Source organism: Phyllostomus hastatus, unplaced genomic scaffold, assembly GCF_019186645.2.
Source record: "Phyllostomus hastatus isolate PE091 unplaced genomic scaffold, TTU_PhHast_1.1 phas_contig_137, whole genome shotgun sequence".
Lineage (NCBI taxonomy): Eukaryota > Metazoa > Chordata > Mammalia > Chiroptera > Phyllostomidae > Phyllostomus > Phyllostomus hastatus.
This window is the reverse complement of record NW_025333583.1, coordinates 10,719,588-10,740,486: the sequence shown is the minus strand read 5'-3', so window position 1 is coordinate 10,740,486 and position 20,899 is coordinate 10,719,588. Positions and strand designations below refer to the sequence as shown.

The window sequence follows — 20,899 nt, the reverse complement described above, 5'->3', positions numbered from 1 at the left end:
CACGTGGTTGGCTAGAGCTTATAGAAAAACACAAATGAATGGGGCTCATATTTCTGGATCATAAATTTTACATGAAAATGTCAGGGAAGGACATGTTTTTCAGATTAAAACAAGCATGGTACTATTTTGCAGTAATATACAAAAATGCATGATTTTAACCTAAAAAATAAGGTTTCACATAAAGTCATAAATTTCTTGATTGATTCAGGCTGTTCTTGCTCACTCTCTGCCCTCTGCTACATGAAACTTTGATGAAACAATAATATAAATGATAGAAAGTTTTAAGCAGCAGAGTGAGATAATCAGTAATTATATTTAGTTTTGCATTGTTTACATTTCATGTGCTTTAATTGTATATGTCTCAAAATACCACACTGTCATTAATAACATAGAAAGAGGATGAAGACAAAGAGACAATGACAGGAAACATGGAGACACATGTGCATGATGCAAACCAGGCTGGGCTTCATGAGTTGTCCCTACCTTGATGAAGGTGCCCACAGGTCCTTGATTTGCTTGGTCCCCAACTTTGCTATTTGAAGATGTGGGTTTTGACCAGGTGACTAGCTCATCCATGGTAAAGCAGATCCTAGAGAGCTGAGTCCCACTAACTAAGCCACAAGAGAGATCTCACAGCCCTATTGACAATACAGTCAACATCGAAGAGGACTGTATTCTTCTAGTGGCTAAGATTCTTGTGTCTATCCCCTAAATATTTGAAGGGACCTCCAAATGAAGAACTATGAAGAGTCTCCCTTCACACCAGCCTGTAAAGATGGTGCCTTGTTCTGAAACCAAAGAACATTAATGTTATAACTTTCTTAAGCCAAGTAGATCTACAGTTACACTGTCCTTTCCTACTAGATATTTACATTTTGGCCAGAAGAAAGATGAAGAACATACAATTTCTGCCTTTGTTTAAAAAATCCTAATTCCTAGAACTGCCTTTGTTTAAAAAAATCCTAATTCCTAGAATATTTTGGAGAGTTAACATCTGGTTCAAGTTCTAATGGACTCTGTCTGGGCAGGAGTAGGGAATGGACAGGCTGCAATTCACTTCTGCAGAGAAAGGCCCGAAAAAGAGTCAGAACGCCCTTTTATTTCCCAAAGCTCCAGCTCAGAAATTCCCACAAAGGTTTGGCTGTTGGCTCTGAGCACCCCTGTGTCCAACTGCAAACACAAGTGGCACCATGACAGTTCAGGGTCTCAGACACCTAGGACACTGAGACAACCTTTCAACAAATAGTTGAAAACACCTGAATATTCTAGTTTGCAGACTGAATTTGAAAAGGATTTAAAAAGCTTATGCAACCCTTCAATTGATATCTATCTCCTTATATCCTAAAATTTTCACCTTACGGTGAAAAAATCAGAGTATGCTCTAAGACAGGCAGAACAGGGGGCCCTAATTTTGGCAGATCCTGACACATCATGATCCTCTTATACCTTGAAAAAAACAAATTGTGCTTTCACAAGGTCATGTGGTAAACAGAATCAAAGTCAAAGGAACTGGATGGTGCGGTGACCAATTTCCCTCAGGCTGGGGCTGACTCTGTGGGCCTCACTGGAGGCCTACTTTCCAGGTGTGCTGGAGACACGCCTTCTCTCAGGAGGATAAACACACACACGCCTCACATTTTTGGTCTTCTCTTTCTACACTTCATAGAGACTAAACCCTTCTGTTACAAAATTACTTCAGGGAAATGAAAATTAATTAGAGCACACATTCTCTTACATTAACTGCATTTCAATGTCCTCAGTGAGGTCTGGGGAATTTCGTAGCCCAGTGAATCATAAGGATGCCATTTTCTACGATTTCCTTCAAACGCTGAGGTCTCCTGCTCCTTGGGAACCCAATGAAGGCCAAGCTTTTCATTAATGCTGCTTCCCTGAAGAGACAAAAGTACACAGAACATACTAGTTTCTCAATTATTAAAGACCTGCTGATGAACTGATGCTGATAGGTGATAGGACAAATGGAATTGTCCATTAGAGAAAACTACCCCCAAATAAAGTCCTTTGATAATTAATTCCCCTTGGCGGGTGCCCAAGGCCTGCCTGACACTGAGCAGAGCAAACGGCTTTTCCTGAGGCCCCAGAGTGCTTACTCCGAGATACCTTTGTCCTTCTGTGCAAGGGCGATGGGCTAGCTATTTGGGTGCCCCCTTGACTTTGAGATATCTAAAGGAATTTTTTTTCCTTTCCTCTAAAATCTACTGTGATCAAAGAAGACTTAAGGGTGTCAAGAAGAAAAACAAGCTAACACGATTTGTATTGAATTTTGAAAAATCTTTCCCTGTAGCCATGGGTAACTGGATAAGAAAATATTAAACAAGTTCCTCTGGGGATATTACATGATGGTATTCCATTTTATACCCTGCCTTCTGCATTGGGAATTTCTTCAAGATACAGGCAGGCTCTGAGAGACAGACTTATATAAATAGAAGCATTGCTCAGTGATAAGATTACCCTTGGCAATAAGACAAAATTACTTATAAATAATAGATCATGGCATTGGAAGAAAGAGAAAAGATTTCTAGTCTTGGCGCTGTAAGAAAGAGCCCATGTATTTTAGAGGTTATCCATAATGCTGCAAAGAGTCACATGAGAAATTATTTCAGATACACAAGGACACTGTGATGATGAACACACTTGATTTACCATTTTGACAGAGCAACGGAGCTATCTCCTCCACTCCCTAGGTTCACTTTCCTACCCAGATCTAAGAGTGACAGCGGATACTGTTGAATTCTTGCTCCCAGAGCTGTGGAAGAGACACATTACATGATTAGTTAATATTTCCCTTCACTGGGGAGTAAGACTCCTAGGTAACTATAAAAATCAGAACTCCTTCTGTTAGCAGGCTACGTAATTAATTAGGGTCTGAACTGTCAATGTTCAGTATGCTAATTATATGCTTAAGAACACTGATTATAATTTTTAATCTATCGCTCTGCTCTGCTGGATATGGTACCTTCTGGATATATAATTACATAGCCAAGGAATCTTAAAATACTCTCAGGTTGCCTTTCCCCAGTCAAGTCACATCATTCATGTAGTTAACATAATTTTTGGCCATACAACCACAGAAACATATCGGGACTTTTTCCTTATCTTTGCCAGAAATTTTCAGACACATCCATAATTTTTCATCTGAAATACTCATCCTTTCTTTTGCCTTTCATCTAAAAAATTCTTTTCCATCAGGCAGAATCATGTCCCCAGAGACTGCAGAGCTGTAAAACAAGTTCCTTCCCTGGGGAAGACAGAAGGAAGAAGACTCAGCGGAGTGTCTTATCTCTAGTCTAGACTGTGACTTCTGGAAGTTTTAGGATGCCCGCTCTCATGGCCTCTGGGATTTAAAAACAAGCTTAAATGTAAAAATGATAGTCAGCAGGTTCCATACCTCCTCCCACTCCTGGAAATATATATTCCAGACAAGCCAGGATTCCTATAATCATATTAACCATTTCATATTGCATGACTTGTAATAGGGACCATGCACAAAGCTTTCACTAGGCCACGCCTCAACCCGTGACAACGGGACATTAGTAGTGACATTAGTAGTCTGAGGAGCCAAGCAGAGAGTAGTGGGAACTGACAACATGGTCATCACTGCCTCTGCAACTCGGAGAGGCTTCTAGCCCCTCAGTAAACCATCCACAACAGGAAAGAGCAGTCTTCTAACTCGTAAAGGCACTGGGAGCCAGGCAGGGATTTGTACATCCACTAGAGGGTGCAGTGGAGGCAGCATGGCTCACCTCAGGCTTCTCACATCCCTCCCGATGGGCATGATGGCAGCCAACCTCCGTGATGTTCAAACTGCAGCTTCAGAGGGAGACGGAATCAGTCCATCACCAGCTGCCTCGCTGGCCACAAGAGCAAAATAGAACAAGGCCTTATAGACCCACCTGTGACACCCCCTCCCTTGGAACTCCCGGGAATTCTTGAAAAAGGAAAGCTTTGCAAGGAGGCTGCTACGTAAATAAGAAGAGGGAGAAGAACTCTTTGGCTGGGACAATATGTTGAAGATTGTCCATTTTTCCTCAGATACCCAAGCTTGGAACACTTGGGGTTCACAAATAATTACAAAAGAGTGTAAAAGGAGGTATAACTGGGAGAGGGCCCAAACAACCAGAAAACAGAAAAGTGAGATGAAGAAAACAAGAAGTTGGAGAGTCAGGGAAGGCTTAAGAAATGGGAGGCTTAAACTAAGGGAAAAAAAGGAGGAACTCAACAGGCTGGCTGGGGGAAGGGGATTATAGGAGAGAAAGCAGTTTATACAAAGGCCCAGAGGAACACACCACAGAGTGAGTTTGGAAAACAGAAGGTGGGTCAGTGCAGCTGGAGCAGTGACAGAGGGATGGGGGTAGGGGCATCTGGGGGCTCTGAGAACCGCTTCATTCACCCTGGACTGTTGAGTAAAACTCCGAGAGACACTACTGTTGAGTGCCAAGACCTCATGAGATCTGCATTTGGGAAAAACTGTGACAGCAGTAGGGTGGAGGAGAGGCTGGAGGAGGGCATGGCTGCAGTGGGGAAGTCGGTCCAACCATCCAGGGCAGAGAGGAAGATGGCCTTGGCCAAGGCAATGACGGTGGCAATAAGACGAGGGGCTGTTGAAGAAAAACTTCCCCTGAGCAGGAGGAAGCAGAACCACACATTACCTTGCCAGTTTCTGAACTCAAATCCAGCTCATTCATCTTCACACAAACCCACTGAGGAAAGTGTTGCCCTGATGTTTTGGTTCCACCCAGAAACAAACCCACGCCTATGCAGCTCATTAACATTTGACAAAAGAGGCAAGAACATACAAGTGGTGTTAGGAAAATTAGACAGATGTAAAATAATAAAACAAGATCACCTTCTTACGCCATATACAAGAATAAACTCAAAATGGATTAAAGGCTTAAATGTAAGACTCAAAACCGTAAAACTCCTAGAAGAAACAATAGGCAGTAAAATCTCTGACACATCTTTTAGCTGTATTTTTTTCTGATAAGTCTCCCCAGGCAAGGAAAACAAAAGAAAAATAAACAAACGGGACTACATCAAACTAAAAAGTCTTTGCACAGCAAAGGAAAACAACAAAACAACTCTCTATTGGAAGAAGGTATTTGCCAGTGATATATCTGATAAGGAGTTAATATCCAAAATGTATAAAGAACCTATATACAACTTAATACAGAAAAAACATCCAATTTAAAAAAATGGACAGAGAACCTGAATAGACACTTCACCGAAGAGAACATACAGATGGCCAATAGATACATGAAAAGATGCTCAACGTCACTAATTGTCAGAGAAATACAAATTAAAACCACATTGAGATAGCATCTCACACCTGTCAGAATGGCTATCATCAATACGTCAGGAAACAATGAGTGTTAGTGAGGATGTGGAAAAAAGGGAACGCTCATGCACTGTTGGTGGAAATGTAGGTTGTTGGAGCCACTACAGAAACAGTGTGGAGGTTCCTCAAAAACTTAAAAATGGAACTGCCTTAGGATTCAGTGATTCCACTTCTGGGTATATATCTGAAGAAACCCAAAACAGTAATTCAAAAAAATATATGCACCCCACTCCATGTTCATGTCAGCATTATTTACAAGAGACAGGCTATGGAAGCAACCCAAGTGCCCATCAATAGACAAGTGGATCAAAAAGTGATGGGACATATATGCAGTGGAATATTATGCAGCCATAAAAAGAATGAGATCTTAACATTTGCAACAGCATGGATGGATGTAGAGGGTATCATGCTCAATGAAATAAATCAGTCAGAAAAAGATAAACACCATATGATTTCACTTACATATGGAATCTAAAGAACAAAATAAATGAAAACACAAAACTGAAACAGACTCAGACACAGAGAACCGATTGATAGTTGCCAGAGGAGAGGGGGTTGGGAGACTGGGTGAAAAAGGCGAAGGGATTAAGAAGTAGAAATTGATAGTTACAAAATAGTCCCAGGGGCATAAAGTACAGCACAGGGAATACAGTCAATAATACTGTAATAACTGTCTATGGTGCCAGGTGGGTGCTGAAAATATTGGGGGAAACACTTTGTAAAGTTTGCAATTACCTAACCACTATGCTATACACCTGAAACACTAATACAAAATAATATTGAATGTAACTGTAACTGAAAAATAAACTTTTTAAAATAAAATAAAAAAGTTTTTAAAAGAAAAGAAATGAGCTCCAGGTAGTTAACTCAGAGGTAGGAAGTTTCCTCCCAGGAAAAAGAGCTGGTGCTTTTTTCTCTGCACCACAATGCCTGCAAATAATGAGCTGACGCATTCAAAGCTGCTAACCGGCCTCGGAGAAAATGCATGCAATTTGAGAGAAATCCCACTGGCAAGGAGACCATAAGGAAGAGAAATTCTCAAGGAAAAAAATAGTTCTTTCTGTTGTTCAGAAAATAATACCACTCTGAAAGCCATGTTTTTGAACAATTAAATAACCAAAGAATTACATGAGAGATCTATGAGGGATGGTTTTTAATTTTTAAAATATTACATTACTGTACCTTTTCTTTTCTATATTTCTACAGCTAAGGCCTATTTCTACACAGAGCTGTGATTTTGAGAATTATTTTAATATCCTACTGCCCCCATGAACATATATATGGTAGATACATAAATGATGAATCGGCCCCTTACATTCTGGAGGAAATGGGAATCTACATACCTGTATCCTGAAATGGGGAATCTGTATATCTATATCCCTTTGGAACAAGCAATATTAAAATAGCTAAATAAATGGATGCCTCATTTATCTACCTCAAATGTGCATGCACTGAAATGAAATAGCTCTGTGTTCTGCCAGTTAACCAAATATATTTTACTCAGAAAACAGGTAGAGACAGCATCCCAAAGAGGAATACACAGTAAAGACTTTTTATCATAATCACATGATCTTTGCCGAGCAAAACCCCCTTACTCCTTTGGCAGTGACCAAAAAGGAGAAGTGTAGGGGTGGATCCTTCAAAGCAGACCTCCAGGTGACTGCTCTAATGTGGTGAGCGCAACTCCTTTCACCCTCAAGTGCTGTCCAGCCAGAGCTGTGCTAACTAGTAACACATTTCCTTATCTGCAATTTGAGATCCTCAAACACACCATCTTTCATGGAAGAAAAGCAAGAGGAGTTATCTCGATAACAGTTGTTAAATGGCATCTAGAAGCAGCTGGGTGATGTCCAAACTAGAACCAGGATAGAAGACAAATCCTTTCCCAATGACTGGCCACATCCTTTTATCTTGCCCAAACACTATGGAGGTGACAATCAGAATATATAAAACAAAATCCGTAGCACCTCAGCCAAATCTTTTCTTACTGTAGTCTTTTTCACCGTCATGAATGTCACTTTGATTCGCCCTGGTATTTACTTCTGTTAAGTGTTATTTCGTCTTCACATTTGATCCGTTGTCAAGTCTCAACTTCAACTATTAATCTCAAGCCACTCTCACTACCTTAGTTCACAGTACCATGTCGTCTTCACATCAACTGAAGAGCTGCAAGAGCACCCACACCCACTCGTGCTCTCACCTTCTCTACTTTTCTCCAGCCAGAATGATCTTTAAATGCAAATCAGAAGTGTGAAGTCTGTGGGAGGTTTCCCTTTGTTCCTATGAGAAAACTGATACCAGATATAATGTCCTGTGCTAAGTAGGACTCTGGCCCCAGCCCCTTCTCCAACTTAATCTCACACTTTTCTTTCCTGCATGCGTTCCTCTCCGCAGACACTACCTTCGATTCCATAGAGATGCCAATTCATTTCCCACATTCAAGATCTTAGCGTATGCTGTTCCCTTCACCTGGAACACTCTGGCCCTTGTTCTTCACCTGGCTAACCCCTACATCTCAGCTAAAATATCCGGCTTTTTCTGGCCCATCCATCTGAACCTTATTCGAAATTATGACATTCTTTCTCAATGCATGTATTTCTTGTCATCACTATAGTCATTTGAATCTACTGTATGTTGTACATTTATCTTTTTAATGTCAATGTCTCCCACTATCCTATAATCTCCATGAGAGAGAAACCAGGCATGTCTCTCTGCTTCACCTCTTTCTCCAGCACCTAGCAGAGCCTAACACATAGTAGGCTCAATATTATTTGTTGAATGTGTGAATGAATAGATGAGCTAAAACCAAGGCTTAGGGATATTTTCACTGCACACTGGATTTTCATTTAAAAGGCACTAGTATTTAATTCCTTTTAGTTTAGATTAGCTGAATACAGAGAAAATATAGTGGAGTTAAGCAGATTTGTGTTCAAATGTTGCTTACACCACCAGTAGCTGTCTAACATGGGTTTTTGAACTGTATATGGAGATAATACAACTTATCTCATAGTAGGTTAGAGATGATATCTATTTTTTTACAACTTTACTGTGCTTCCCAATTTTTCCAGTTATCATCAGAAAGAAGCAATAAGCATTGTTTTAGAAAATTCTCATCTTGTAAAGTTATGTGAAAATTATCTACTTACTTGTAATGCAGATGGTGTATTAATTATCTAGGGCTGAGTAAAACAACAATATGGATTATGTCTCTGTGGCTCTGGGACTCAGGAGTGCCATGCCTGAGCAGTTCAGGCTTGAGTCACTCATGAGGTTACAGTCAGATGCAACCAGAGCTGCAATTGTTGGACTAGGGTTTGAGGATCCACTCCTAAGGTGGGTTCACTCACATGACTGGTAAGTTAATGCTGGCGTTTGGTTGCAGGCCTCAGCTCCATCTCTCATAGTGCTTCCCACAGAGCTACTTGTGTGTCCTTGCGTGCTGGCAGCTGGCTTTTCCCAGAGCAAGGAATTTAAGAGGCCCAAGCAAAAGTTGCAGTACCTTTTATGACTCAGCTCTGGAAGACAGGCATTGCCACTCTCACCACATTCAATTGGCCAAATGGAATCAGCCCTGATTCGGTGTGAGAGGAGACCAACTCAGGCCTGAAAGCTGCCATATGAGGGAGTGTATTTACACCACGGAAATCAGCAAATGCTACAAATCAGGCCTCTGCTTATTTTGGTTTTGTTGTTGTTTCTTTGTTTATGGAATATTGATTGTTATACATTTACCAGCACAACCCTGAATTTAACTGTATATACCTAGAGACAAAAAATTTGCAAAATACAATTACCACAAATTAGCTTCAATAATCATTGTGTTGGTAGTAGTGTTGGCATCATTCTGAGATTGTCTTGTGAGTAGTACAGAATAAACAAATGAGTAATCATGTTTCCATTGTTAAGATCTGAGATTTTGCAGAGTAGGGAAAAGAAGACACAAATGTAACAGAATAAGTAAAAACTCTTAGTATTAAATTTCAGTTGGAAGTATTAGTTTGAACACATGATGAATTTTATTTTAATTCACATAACAAGTATATTAAATAGTATAATCATAGGGATGAACTTGGCAAAATATGACTGTGGGAATTCTAGGACAAACCACATGATTTCTCCAACAAAAACTACAACAATCAGAAGAAAAATAAAAAGAAATGGAGGGGCTACTTAATGATTAAAAGAAATGAAAGTAATATTTAATCAAACTCATTGTGTGGACATTTTTGAATCCTGACTCATACAAAATAAAAAAAATAAATAAAGGAAAGGAAAGAAGGAACAGAGAACATTCCTAAGATGGTTGAGAAAACATGAATAATCACTGGATGTATGAGTTATTAACAATTTTCTGTTGATTTTGTGTGATTATTATATATTATTGCATTATTATAATTATGTCTTAATAACATAGGCACTGTCTTTTAGAAGTACATCCTGAAATACTTACATATAAAATTATATTACTTACAAACCTAGCATTTTCTTCAAACTAATCAGGGGAAGAAGTATTGAGGGATATATAGAAAATAAAATTGATCATAAACTGATCATATGTTGAAGTTTTGTGACACGAGAGGTCCATATATTATTTGTCTATTTGTTTATTTGATGGAAAATTTTCTTAAAAGGTTTTTTTAAGATTAAGTTTCATATACCCCTATGCCTGCTAGATTTTGCTTTCCCAAAATTTTTTTAAAGAAGCATATTTTTAATGTGACAATTAACTGGACTTGCTGTGGTGATCCTTTTGAAATATATACAAATATAAAATCATTAATTTGTATACCTGAAATTAATATGTTTGCCAATTATACCTCAACAAAAAATATAAGCATATTTTTATTAAGTTTCTATGAATGTGCTTTTACCCTCATCTTCTAAAATTCATTTACTAAGTGCCTCGTGTGTGGGCCTCAATTTAACAAACTTCACAGATCACCAAAATATAGACATAAAACCATATTGAATTAGTTAAAAAAAATCAATTCATTCAAGTCAAAAGATCTTGGCAGCAACTAACGAAATGCTTAATTAGGAGCTGCAAAGCACTATCCAAACAATAAGCAATCAGAACTTCTTACAAAGTCACATGCCTTTAAAACTTATTGCTGCTGTATCACATTATAAAGCCCACAGAGGAAGGTTCTTTGAAACTTCTGGAACCCAGTTCATCTGCTACAGGTGAGCAAACAGAGCCTCCATAAAACCAGGGAACAGACAAAACAGGCTGACTGACCAAGGGGCGCTCATATGAATAGTCCATTAGGCAGAGGCAGAGACAGCACTTCTACCGCAGTGCATTTCTCAGGAAAATGAAAGCTCAAAAAAGTACAAAGACGCATCGGTCAAAACCTTCCCTGTTTGCTGTTAGTGTAAAATATCCTTTCTCATTCAGACAGACAGCAAATATTTAACAAGGAAAGAAAAGAAGCAGGTGCAGAATTTGGGCCATCGGTGATGACCCCACACACCATTTTGAGTCCTCAGAGAGATGTTTAGGTCAGTGACCTTCGGAAACACAGTGCTTTTGATCATTATAAAAAGTAGGAGGCATTTTAGGAAGAGATCTAGCTCTGCCCCGCCCCCCTCGCCCCGCCCCCCTCCCCCCTCAGAGTTCCAGCCAGTTAAAAAACCCACACACCATGGCAAGTCAATGGCGAGAAACCTCAGCCATCAGCCAAGGTAAGTAACGCAAGTAAACCCTGAAAGTGTCCTGAAGCCAGACTTCAGGTGAAAATCAACAAGTTGTTGACTTTGGATCTCCTAGTTAGTGTCCTGAAAGCCTCGAGTTACGAAAGGAGCACAGTTTTCTGAGTGACTCTAAGCCAATGTCCCTGTACACGTGTCTATTGGGCCACCTGCATCAGAACCGCCCTCAGATGCTAAATCCAGACCTCCCCAACAGAATGGCTTGTGTGCCTAGTGAATCTGAACTTTAAAGAAGCCCACTAAGATTGTCATGCCCACTAAAATTTGAGAGCCGTTGTACTTACTATGCCAAGCCTGATCAGACATTACAAAATGCCCAACAGCAGAAGCAAATGCCTATAATTTTTCTGTTATGTGAGGTGCGTATGAAATCTTTTGTAACCACATGTCTCATAGCTACAAAACTTGGTGGGAGGATGGGGGAAGGGTGGGAGCTTATTCAGGGTCAGAGACTCTGTCTAACTCCTTGTCCTCTAGCTCAATTTCTTATTTTTTTTGTCTTTGAGTCATCCAGTTTCAGTGTTCATGTTAAAAAAAAAAAATAGGCCATGAGGACAGATACCACCCATCATTTTTATGACTATCTGTGGGCATAGAGTATACTCACACAAGGGTGCATTATGTTGCCTATTATGAAAAGACTAAACCTCACTCAGACTAGTGGGAACTAGCAAAAGCCTAGAACTGGGTTGAAGTTTCATTTATCAGCTGCATGACTTTAGATGGTTTACCTAAACTTTCTGAGCATGGTTTTTTATGTTTAAATTAAGAGCATAATGAAAATATCTAACAGGATGAAATGAAATGAAATACTATATGTAAAAGCTTGGATATCTGCTGAATGCCAACTGAGCATAGATTGTTATGATCTCTGTTCCTCCAACAGCATTCAGTGACGTAACTAACACTGAGCACGTACTCCATGCAGCCATGGCGCTGGGCTCTTACCATCCACATAGATCAGATGTAATACTTACATGACTCTGCCAGCCAGGGAGGGGTCCTCCCTCCAAAAGGGGCCTTTGAGAAGGAATTTAAATGGAATTCTTGAGATGGGAGGGGCATAAACTGAATGTTATATTTGCTCTGTGCATTACATGGGGAGGACACTCCGTACAGAAAAATCAATCCCCTGAATCACTTAACCTCCGGACACTGAGAATTCTGTGGAAAACCTGGGTCAAGATCTCGGCTTGTAGAGACGTGGAGGGATCCAGCTTTTAAATCACCAAAGGACTAGAAGAGAGTATATTTCCCTCCCTGATTTAGGGATTTAAAAGAAGGCACCTCTCTCTCCTCATCAGTTCCCAACTGGCAGACTTTTCCTGACTTTTCAAAAACCAGCTGCTCATTTCTATTATCAGGAGCCAACCAGTGTCAGCGGTGGGACTTCCCCTTCCTCTCTCTGGGTAAGTGGGTATACCTGAGCTGGGTTCCGGTGCCCAGATCCCCCCTTTTCTTTTCTGCCCTTCGCTCCCCGTCCCTGGGAGCCCTATATCCTGAGTCCCCTAGCACAGAAAACTAATACATCACTAACATGACTTTGATTTAGTTTCATGTGTTACTCCTCATAGTGCTGTGTGGAATTTGGAAGAGGAAACAAAAGAATGTATTCCTAATAATGGAATTTCAGGAGGAAATTTCTTGTGGGGGCGGACAGAGATGCTTCGGGTCCCCCAATCACAATGGTGAGCAACTATGCTCGCCACCCCAGACCTAAGAGCCAGGCTGTTCCAGTCACACACCCTGGCCATGCTTGGCCCTTGGTCACCTTCGTGCTAGGCAGCCATGCATGGCTCTGTCATTGTTGACATCCGATCATTTCTTTCTTTGAAGAGAGCCAAGGTCACCATCTCCCTGAAGTGTCCCTACCTCCACCACTCCCCCAGCCATTTCCTGATGAAGAACCACTGTGGGGATACTGAATTGCTAGGACTGTCACCGTGGATTGGGCCTACATGTCTGAAGGAAGCACTGGGAGTAAAGTCCATGTTGGAGGACAATGGCCAAAGTCTCTTCCCCCCTGTGAATTTCCCTAACACTCACCTGTTTCAAAGTTCTGCTCCAATCTCCCCTCCCCATGGGGTCTACCCTGAGCAACCCTACTGAGAGCCACACCCACTCCTCACCCTGGCCTGCACTCCTGATTCCCCCTTTCTTTCTGTGATCACATTTATTGGCATTTGAGCTGCTATAAAATTTACTTGCTTATGTTGTCTATCATTGATATCTTTCTTCTCCCACTGGTTGTAAGCTTCAAGAGGGCAGGAATATTTATTTTGTTCAGGAATATATATCCTAGAAGTGTGCCTGATGCATAGTAGGTACTCCATAAATAGCTGCTATTAATAATATAATACTAATAATATATAAGTTAAATAACTAAATTTATTTAATTAAATTCATAATATAATAGTTGTTAATAATAATAATGGTTGTGTGTTATTGATAGCTAATAGGGATATTGAAAAAGCATAGTTATTAACTGGAGAAGAGAGGTAAAGGAGAAGGGGGGACCCACTCGGTGCTGGGCACTGCACAGGCACCCATATCTATTAATATAGTGCTCCCCGTTCCCCACAGAGTTTCTAGGGAAGGACCTTTGACTGACAAGTCCCATCTAACAGTCAGTCCTAAGGCCCAGCCTGGTCGCAGCCAATGAGAGCACTAGAGCACACCTTTCCCCCAAGACTCCTGGAAATCCCTACAGGAAAAAAGAAATATTGCCAGGTCACAGACTTATAGCCTATGTGCTCCCCCCACCACTCTTTCCCCCCAGAAAAACCATACAGGTTTTCATAAACTAAGAGGGGCTCTTCATCAGGGAGCCCTGGGGAGTTGCCCACCCCTCACCTCAGACCTCGCGGCAGGCCCAGACGTGGCTCACAAGTCTCTCGCCACCACTGTAAAAGTAGATAAATCCAGCATGGGTCTGGGCTATTAAAACTGCATTAAAAACAATATATATGAGCAAACAGAGCCCATGAGACAGGAGCAGGGCTGCTGGAAAAATCATTGTTTCAGAAGAAGAGACTGGCTGGGTTTGGCCGCTGCCTCCCACCAGGACTTCATCAGTCCCAACCACTCAAATCCTACTCGTTTCCCAAAGTCTAAAACAGTAGCATCAGCACTTTGTATCCTCCCGTCTTCTGAGCTGGAAGGCAAGCCTCTCGTGGAAAAAAAGTCTGAAAGGGCATACACTAAATTGTTAACAACAGTTACCTCTGGGAGAAGAACTCATAAGAAAAGAGGGGATGCTTTTACATTCCTGCACTTCTGCATTTTATAAATTTGTCCAAGCAAGCATGATGTAATTAAACACAGTCATCCCGAGTCTTTTTTCACAGAGCTCTCTGTTGGAGGGTAAAAGCAGGCTCCCCCAGCAGACTGGATGGAACGTCTCAATGAGAGGTAATTCCAGCTTGCTCCAGTGGGAAACATGGAAAACCACCTATCTCATCTCCCAGTGGACACTGATGTCACGTTGTCCCAGGAGCCAGTTTTGCCTCTCAAGTGAGGCTCCCCACCTGGGATTCTTTTGTGTGTCTTTGGCTTCTCTGCAGCCAGGAGCAGATGTCCTCCCCTTGAGCAGTTTGCTCTGGAAGGCAGTCTCTTGTGTCTTCTGCAAGTCAGCCTGCCCAAGACCAGGGCTCTCTCAGTCTATCTCAAATGATTCCTTGTTTGCAGGACACCCAGAGTCCTGCTGAACAAACTGGTTGAAACCATGGAGCCCTGTTCCAACGGGATACAGCAAAGGGATTTATGAGAAGTCATGTTGGGAGGCAGGAAGAGGAAAAAATTGGGTAATGTGAGCAGCCTGGTCCAGAGGCTGCATGTGGTGTATAACTAGACATCCGCCCTAAGGCAAAGCAGGGAGTTGGGGATTGCTACCTGGACCCACAGAACCACAGTGGGCTCCATTCACAAAACCACACCACCCCACGGCCTAGAGCCAGACTGGCTCTGGGCTGAGAGCACCTTTTCCAAAATGTGGCAATGCAGACCTGTAACCAGAAAGTCTACATTTGCCTGTGGTCAGTGTCTGTGACTGAGAATGAGGCAAAGCTGGCATTACACAATGACTTTCAGAAGTGGAAGGGACCGTATGAGTGTATTCAGAGGGTGATTTCAACCTGGGCTTCCCAGAGCCCCAGGAGTCAGGGCAGGCACCTTGGGGAACAAGGGTGGGGCTGAGGGGGGCTCTGGGCTGTTCATTCTATATTCATCAAGAGTGGTTTTGGCCCTGGCTAGGTGCTTAGTTGGTTGGAGTGTTGTCCCAATATACCAAGGGTGAGGGGTTGCTATCTGGTCAGGGCACATGCAAGAAGTAGCCAATGACTACATAAATAAGTGGAACAACAAATGAATCAATCTCTCTCTCTCCCTTCCTGTCTCTCAAAGCAGTAAATTAAAAAAAAAAAGAGTGGTCTGCCACATATTTATTATGTATCTATTTTATCATTTATCTATCTCATATCTGGTCTCTTCCCTATGACTACAAGACAGCCTTGTGGTCCAATCTCAGCATGATGTCATTTTCAAAGAAACAAATGTCCATCAAAAACTTTAATCAGAAACAGTTCAAATCCACCCTCAGCCTTTAAAGAAGAAGCCAAAAGGTAGAGTGCATTCTTAACACACACGGAGATATCTTTACAACCCATTACTCCCAATCTCTGCCCTTCTCAATGCCTTCCACAGAGGTGGCAGCAGCTTCCTGAAATCTTCCTCTCCATCCAGCTCTCGAAGCCAGACCAAAAACTTTCCACAACATCCAGCCTGTGTGACTCACCCACCTCCCCTCCTTCCTTCTTTGCCTCAGCTTTTCCATTATGTAGCTCAGCTCAGGCTCTCTGGCTTCATTGATGGGCTTGGGTTTTTTTTTCCTCCTTGCTCAATATAAGCATAAATCCACCTTCTTTATAAGGTAGGGAACATGGAAAAAGACTGTGAATTCCAATAGAGGGGTATTTTTTTCCTTGTTGCATTGAGATCCCACAGGGGGGAAAAATCATTTTTAAAAGGATGCCACTGGTCCAGTCCATTCTAAATGGAGTCTCTGAGAAAATTCTAACCATTAATCATTCTGCTCCTACACATTAAATGACAAGGGTCCATGACTTCACAAAGCAATATGGATAATGTTTGGGGGTTGTTTGTTTTCTTTTGTTTTTTGTTTTTTGCCAGCTTTCATTTGTGGAAGTTTCTCTTTGGACAGATTTTTTTACAGGGTTTGAGGTCTGGCCAAAGGTCCTTCTGCTTAAAAATACTTCTGTCCATCAACCAGCAGAAGTGTCTCAATAGATAAAGTTCCCACAATGACTTCCCAGGGACTGATGAAATATAAACACATTCTCTAAAACAGGTAAACCCTTCAGTCACTAATACCAGCTTCACCCTCTAAATTCATTTCTCAAATTCACTAGCCAGGTAACTGGTGATACTTTGAGACTTGGGGTTAGGAGTAAAGAAGAAACACAATGGAATTCTATGCAGCAGAAAGAAAGAAGGAGCTCCTACCCTTTGCAACAGTACGAATGGAGCTGGAAAGCATCATGCTAAGTGAAATAAGCCAGGCAGTGAAAGACAAATACCATATGATCTCACCTTTAATAGGAACCTAAACAACAAAACAAAGAAACAAGCAAAATATAAGGAAAGACACTGAAATAGAGAACAGGCTGACAGTGACCAGAGGGGAGAGAAGAGGGAATTTCAGGGGAGAATGGGAAGGGTTTACATGAACAAATTTAAAGGACACATGGAGAAAAACTAGGGGGAGGGTGGTAATAGGAGGGTGGTGGAGAGGGATGCGTGGGTGGGCTGGAATGGGAATAAAAGGGAGAAAACTGTACTTGAACAATGATTAAAATAAAAAAGAAAAAGAAGAAGAAGAAAGTTCCAAAGTATAAGATTACCAGGTCACGAGGCCCAGAGAGAACCCACAGCAAAGCAGGGGAGGACCAAAGCAATAGGAAAGGGTGGAGCCAAAGACAAGCAGTATTAGGGACACACTGGCCAAGCCCCCGCTGGCCTTGCCCCAACAGACACAGCCATCAGAGAAGCCCTGAGTTGTCAACACTGTGGGCTCAGATGTACTGTTGGAGTGGAGGACTTCCTGAGGGCACATCCTCCGTAAACGCTCCTGACCCGGCAAGCTCGCTAATGCTTCTCTCTTCTTGTCTAACAACCCGCCCGCCAGCTCATCACAGGGCTCCAAATACCACACCCATCCTATTCTCCCTGTTCTGTCTTCCACTCCCAACGTCACCTCCCCAAGCCCACCCAACTGCTCACTTCTCACCTCCTGGGGGGCACGAGGGCCTTGTCCTGACCCAGCCTAGTCTGTGCCCATGACCTAATGAGCTCTCTAAAGACTCTCCTCTACTAGCCCTTGTCTTTTCTCACTTGTACCTAATTTCTCTTCAACAACCTCACCTGGTGTCCCCAGCCTCTGACAAACTTTAGTCACCTAACAGCTTTCCTGCCTGATATCTTGAGACCATAATGCTGAATCCTTCCATAAGCGGGGCTCTCAAGATGCTGTTAAACGAGTAAATGAATACATGAATGAGTGAATAATTGAATGCTTTATAAGATTTGGCAGGGCATGTTGTGAAAACTACCAAATAACAACAGAGCGACTATAACAAAATCAATACCAACAGCAAATATCTTAGGAGGTTAACGTCCACTATTTCTCTCTCCTTAGAGCCCTGTCTGACTCCAGGGACTGTGGACATTGATTGTTTTTGTCCAGTCTGCTTCGGTTCCCTTTCTTCTGATTTTCCTGGGAAACTGTCAATCAAGGCACCAAAGCAACCAAGAGATGGGATGATGGTCCAGTTGGGCCATCCAGGCCCCTCTCCTCCAGGGACTTGCATCTTGAGTTTAATGACCCAAGAATGGAAATCATTGGAGAAAATGCCTCCTGAATGCTGTGTCCAGTATAGACTGGCCAACTGTTGAAGAAGCACTGTGGCATTGCACGGGTTCTAGAGCCAAGCTGCCCTAGAACCTAGAAATAAATGGTAGAATATGGATCTACCATTTATTACCCATATTTCTTTAAATTCCTGAAGGCTATTTAACTCCTCACTGTCTCAGTTTTTTGCCTCTATAAAAATGATATGCAATGCCCGTCAGGGGTCTTCAGAGGTTCATAAAGAGTCAGACCCAGAAGACAGCAATAGGCTCCGCATTTGGCATCGGTTTACTCAGACACATATCAGATGTCCTTCTTCAGAACAGGAGTCCTTAAAATAATCCATTCAGTCGTTTTCAAGTCCAGGGAGTCAAGATCCACATCAAGTAGGAACTGCTCTGGCTTAAAAACCTCATGACCAGCCCTGGCTGGCGTAGCTCAGTGGATTGAGCGCGGGCTGGGAACCAAAGTGTCCCAGGTTCGATTCCCAGCCAGGGTACATTCCTGGTTGCAGGCCATAACCCCCAGCAACCGCACATTGATGTTTCTCTCTCTCTTTCTCTCTCTCTCTCTCCTCCTCCCTTCCCTCTCTAGAAATAAATAAATAAAATCTTTAAAAAAAAACCTCATGACCTCCCCTCTTCCTTCCCCCTCGAAGAACTCTTGTAACAGGTCCACAGGCATAGTTTGCAGGTCCCTGCAAAAGGACATGGCAGTTGCAAGAGTGAGAGAAGTCCCAAACAATGGCCTCCTAACAGGTATTTATAGTTTTCCCGGTCTCGGAGCCATTAACCAATCAGGGGTCATCTCTGCCATAAGAAATGCTGCCTAGTGTCATGGTTGACACATATCATTACACACAGTAACAGACAGTTAACCAAAGGTCAGACTGTCGTGCCATAGAGGAATTGGGTTTTGTTGACCCTTTCGCCCACAGGATAACAACAGTGCCCACCTGATAGCATTTTTGTGAGGATCATATGAATTAGTATGAGTCAAGGGCCTAGACCACGGGTGGCAAACACAAGGCCCTCGAGCTGAATCCAGCCCTCTGCCTTGTTTTATCTGGCCTGGCACCTTGTTTCTATCTGGCGGCAGCGCTGAGCTCTCACTTAACTGTTAAGGGGTAGTTACGATTATACAGTCCTAAAATTACATTCGGCCCTTTGAAGGCAGCCTCAAGGCTGATGTGGCCCCCGGTGAAAATGAGTTTGACACCCGTGGCCTAGATCGAGTAGTAAGCACTCAATAAATGCCAGCTGCTGTTATTGCAGATTTCTGGAGCTGCTTATGTTTTCCCTCCTTTACAAGACCGGACTATTCAGTTTTTTCCTCAGTTCTGTTCACTATCACTAATGCTTTCAGTAAATGAAACTTTTGATTAAGTTGATCAGAGTAACTTCCTGCTGCAGCTTACCACCTCTGAGCATACAGGAGTGCCCAGAGCAAAAGGAGCCTGTCTGAGCCAGCTGGTCTGACCCCACCTGACTGTCAAGCCCTCTCCTAAGTGCCAGATTTCTAAAATTACCAAATGAGAGCCTGACACTTCCAATGTCACCCTCGCTCAGAGTGACATGGGACCTGAAGCTGATGTGGCTTCCAGCCCAGAGCCTAAGGTGACTTTGTGCTCCAGCAAAAAACCAGAAGCCATGTTACTCTGCAAACCTTGCGCTGAGATTTTAGATCACTGTGTTTATTAGTCACTTGAGCACAGAGAATACAGGTCCTAGCAGAGAGTTGTCTTAGTGAAGGTAGGCCATTACAGCAGTTCATTACGGGGCGAGGAGAGATAACTCAAGTAAACAAGACCAGGGTGCTTCTGCTGTATGACCCTGGGCCAGAGCACACACCTAAGTCCAGGGAGAGCCAGGGGATAGTAAATCTGTCCCTAAAGGAGACGCAGCACAAGTGGCATTTATTCCCTTGTCCTGCTGTTCAGTGAGTAGGAATGACGGGATCAGCAGATCTGTGCCCCTCTGTCTCCTTGAGGTAACTATGTGATGCAGAAGCAGATGACTCACTTGAGGGCATTTCTCCTCCTGTCTCCTGTTTACAGTCATGGTGTCTGGCTTTTTGAATTGATAATTCCTTCCCTTGTTCCAGCTGCCCTAGGTCCCTTCCCTCCAACACACGGCCTCAGGGCTGGCTCCCACCCCCTACTCCTGACACTCTGAAACAGGCGGAGCACCAACCCACAGCAGCAGCTGTCCACTGAATTTATGACTAAAGTTTTCACGCCTGTTCTCTGGGTCTAAGGATCACTGCCTGAAAGCCTTCTTTAGAAAAGGTAAGAGGATAAATATGTACAAAAATGTAGCAAGTGTCTGAATACAGGCCAAGACTCCAAGGCCATCTTTTCCTTCAGAAGAAAGTCAGTGAGGTGCAGGCCACTGGCCCCGCCCACTGGGCTCAACATTCTTTGCGTTGCCCTCCCTCCTGGTTTGGACGAGGGCTTCCCAAGTTCCCGTCATCTTCTTCACAGATGACCCCTACCTATACTGTTAGTTACCTGTTTTATGTGAAAATTATTTTCATCCCTTTTCTAACATAAATCCCTACTTACCCTTTCCAAACTCAAAATATCCATGCAATCATAAATTTAACATGCTACTTTTATTATTTCTTTCGCAAACACAGAACTGTTAGAGTATATAAGGCCCTACTTAAAATCCTTTACAAATATTAGCTCATTGAATCCTCACTACAACCCTATGAGGTAGGAACTTTAGCCCCATTATCTTTAACTTTAGCCCCATTAACTTATCTTTAACTTTGGCCCCATTAACTTTAGCCCCATTATTAGCCCCATTTTTCAGACTAGGATATTGAGGCTTAGACTGATGAGGAAGGAGCCACACAGTAAAGAATAGAATTGGTAAGGAATCCAGGTTAGGATGGTTCCAGACCTT

General features: G+C 42.4%; 1 long non-coding RNA gene across 2 annotated transcripts in view; it reads left to right on the top strand.

Annotated features, from left to right (window-relative positions):
• Positions 1–18,254, top strand: part of LOC123829253 — a 37,297-nt gene extending 19,043 nt beyond the window's left edge. The window contains exons 3-4 of one of the 2 annotated variants that reach the window (XR_006787584.1): positions 12,430–12,474; positions 17,778–18,254. This is a non-coding gene — a long non-coding RNA (uncharacterized LOC123829253). Of the gene's footprint in view, positions 1–12,429; positions 12,475–12,901; positions 13,284–17,777 lie in introns of those variants that run through there. The other variant, XR_006787582.1, reaches the window with a different exon arrangement.
• Positions 18,255–20,899: the final 2,645 nt, after the last annotated feature.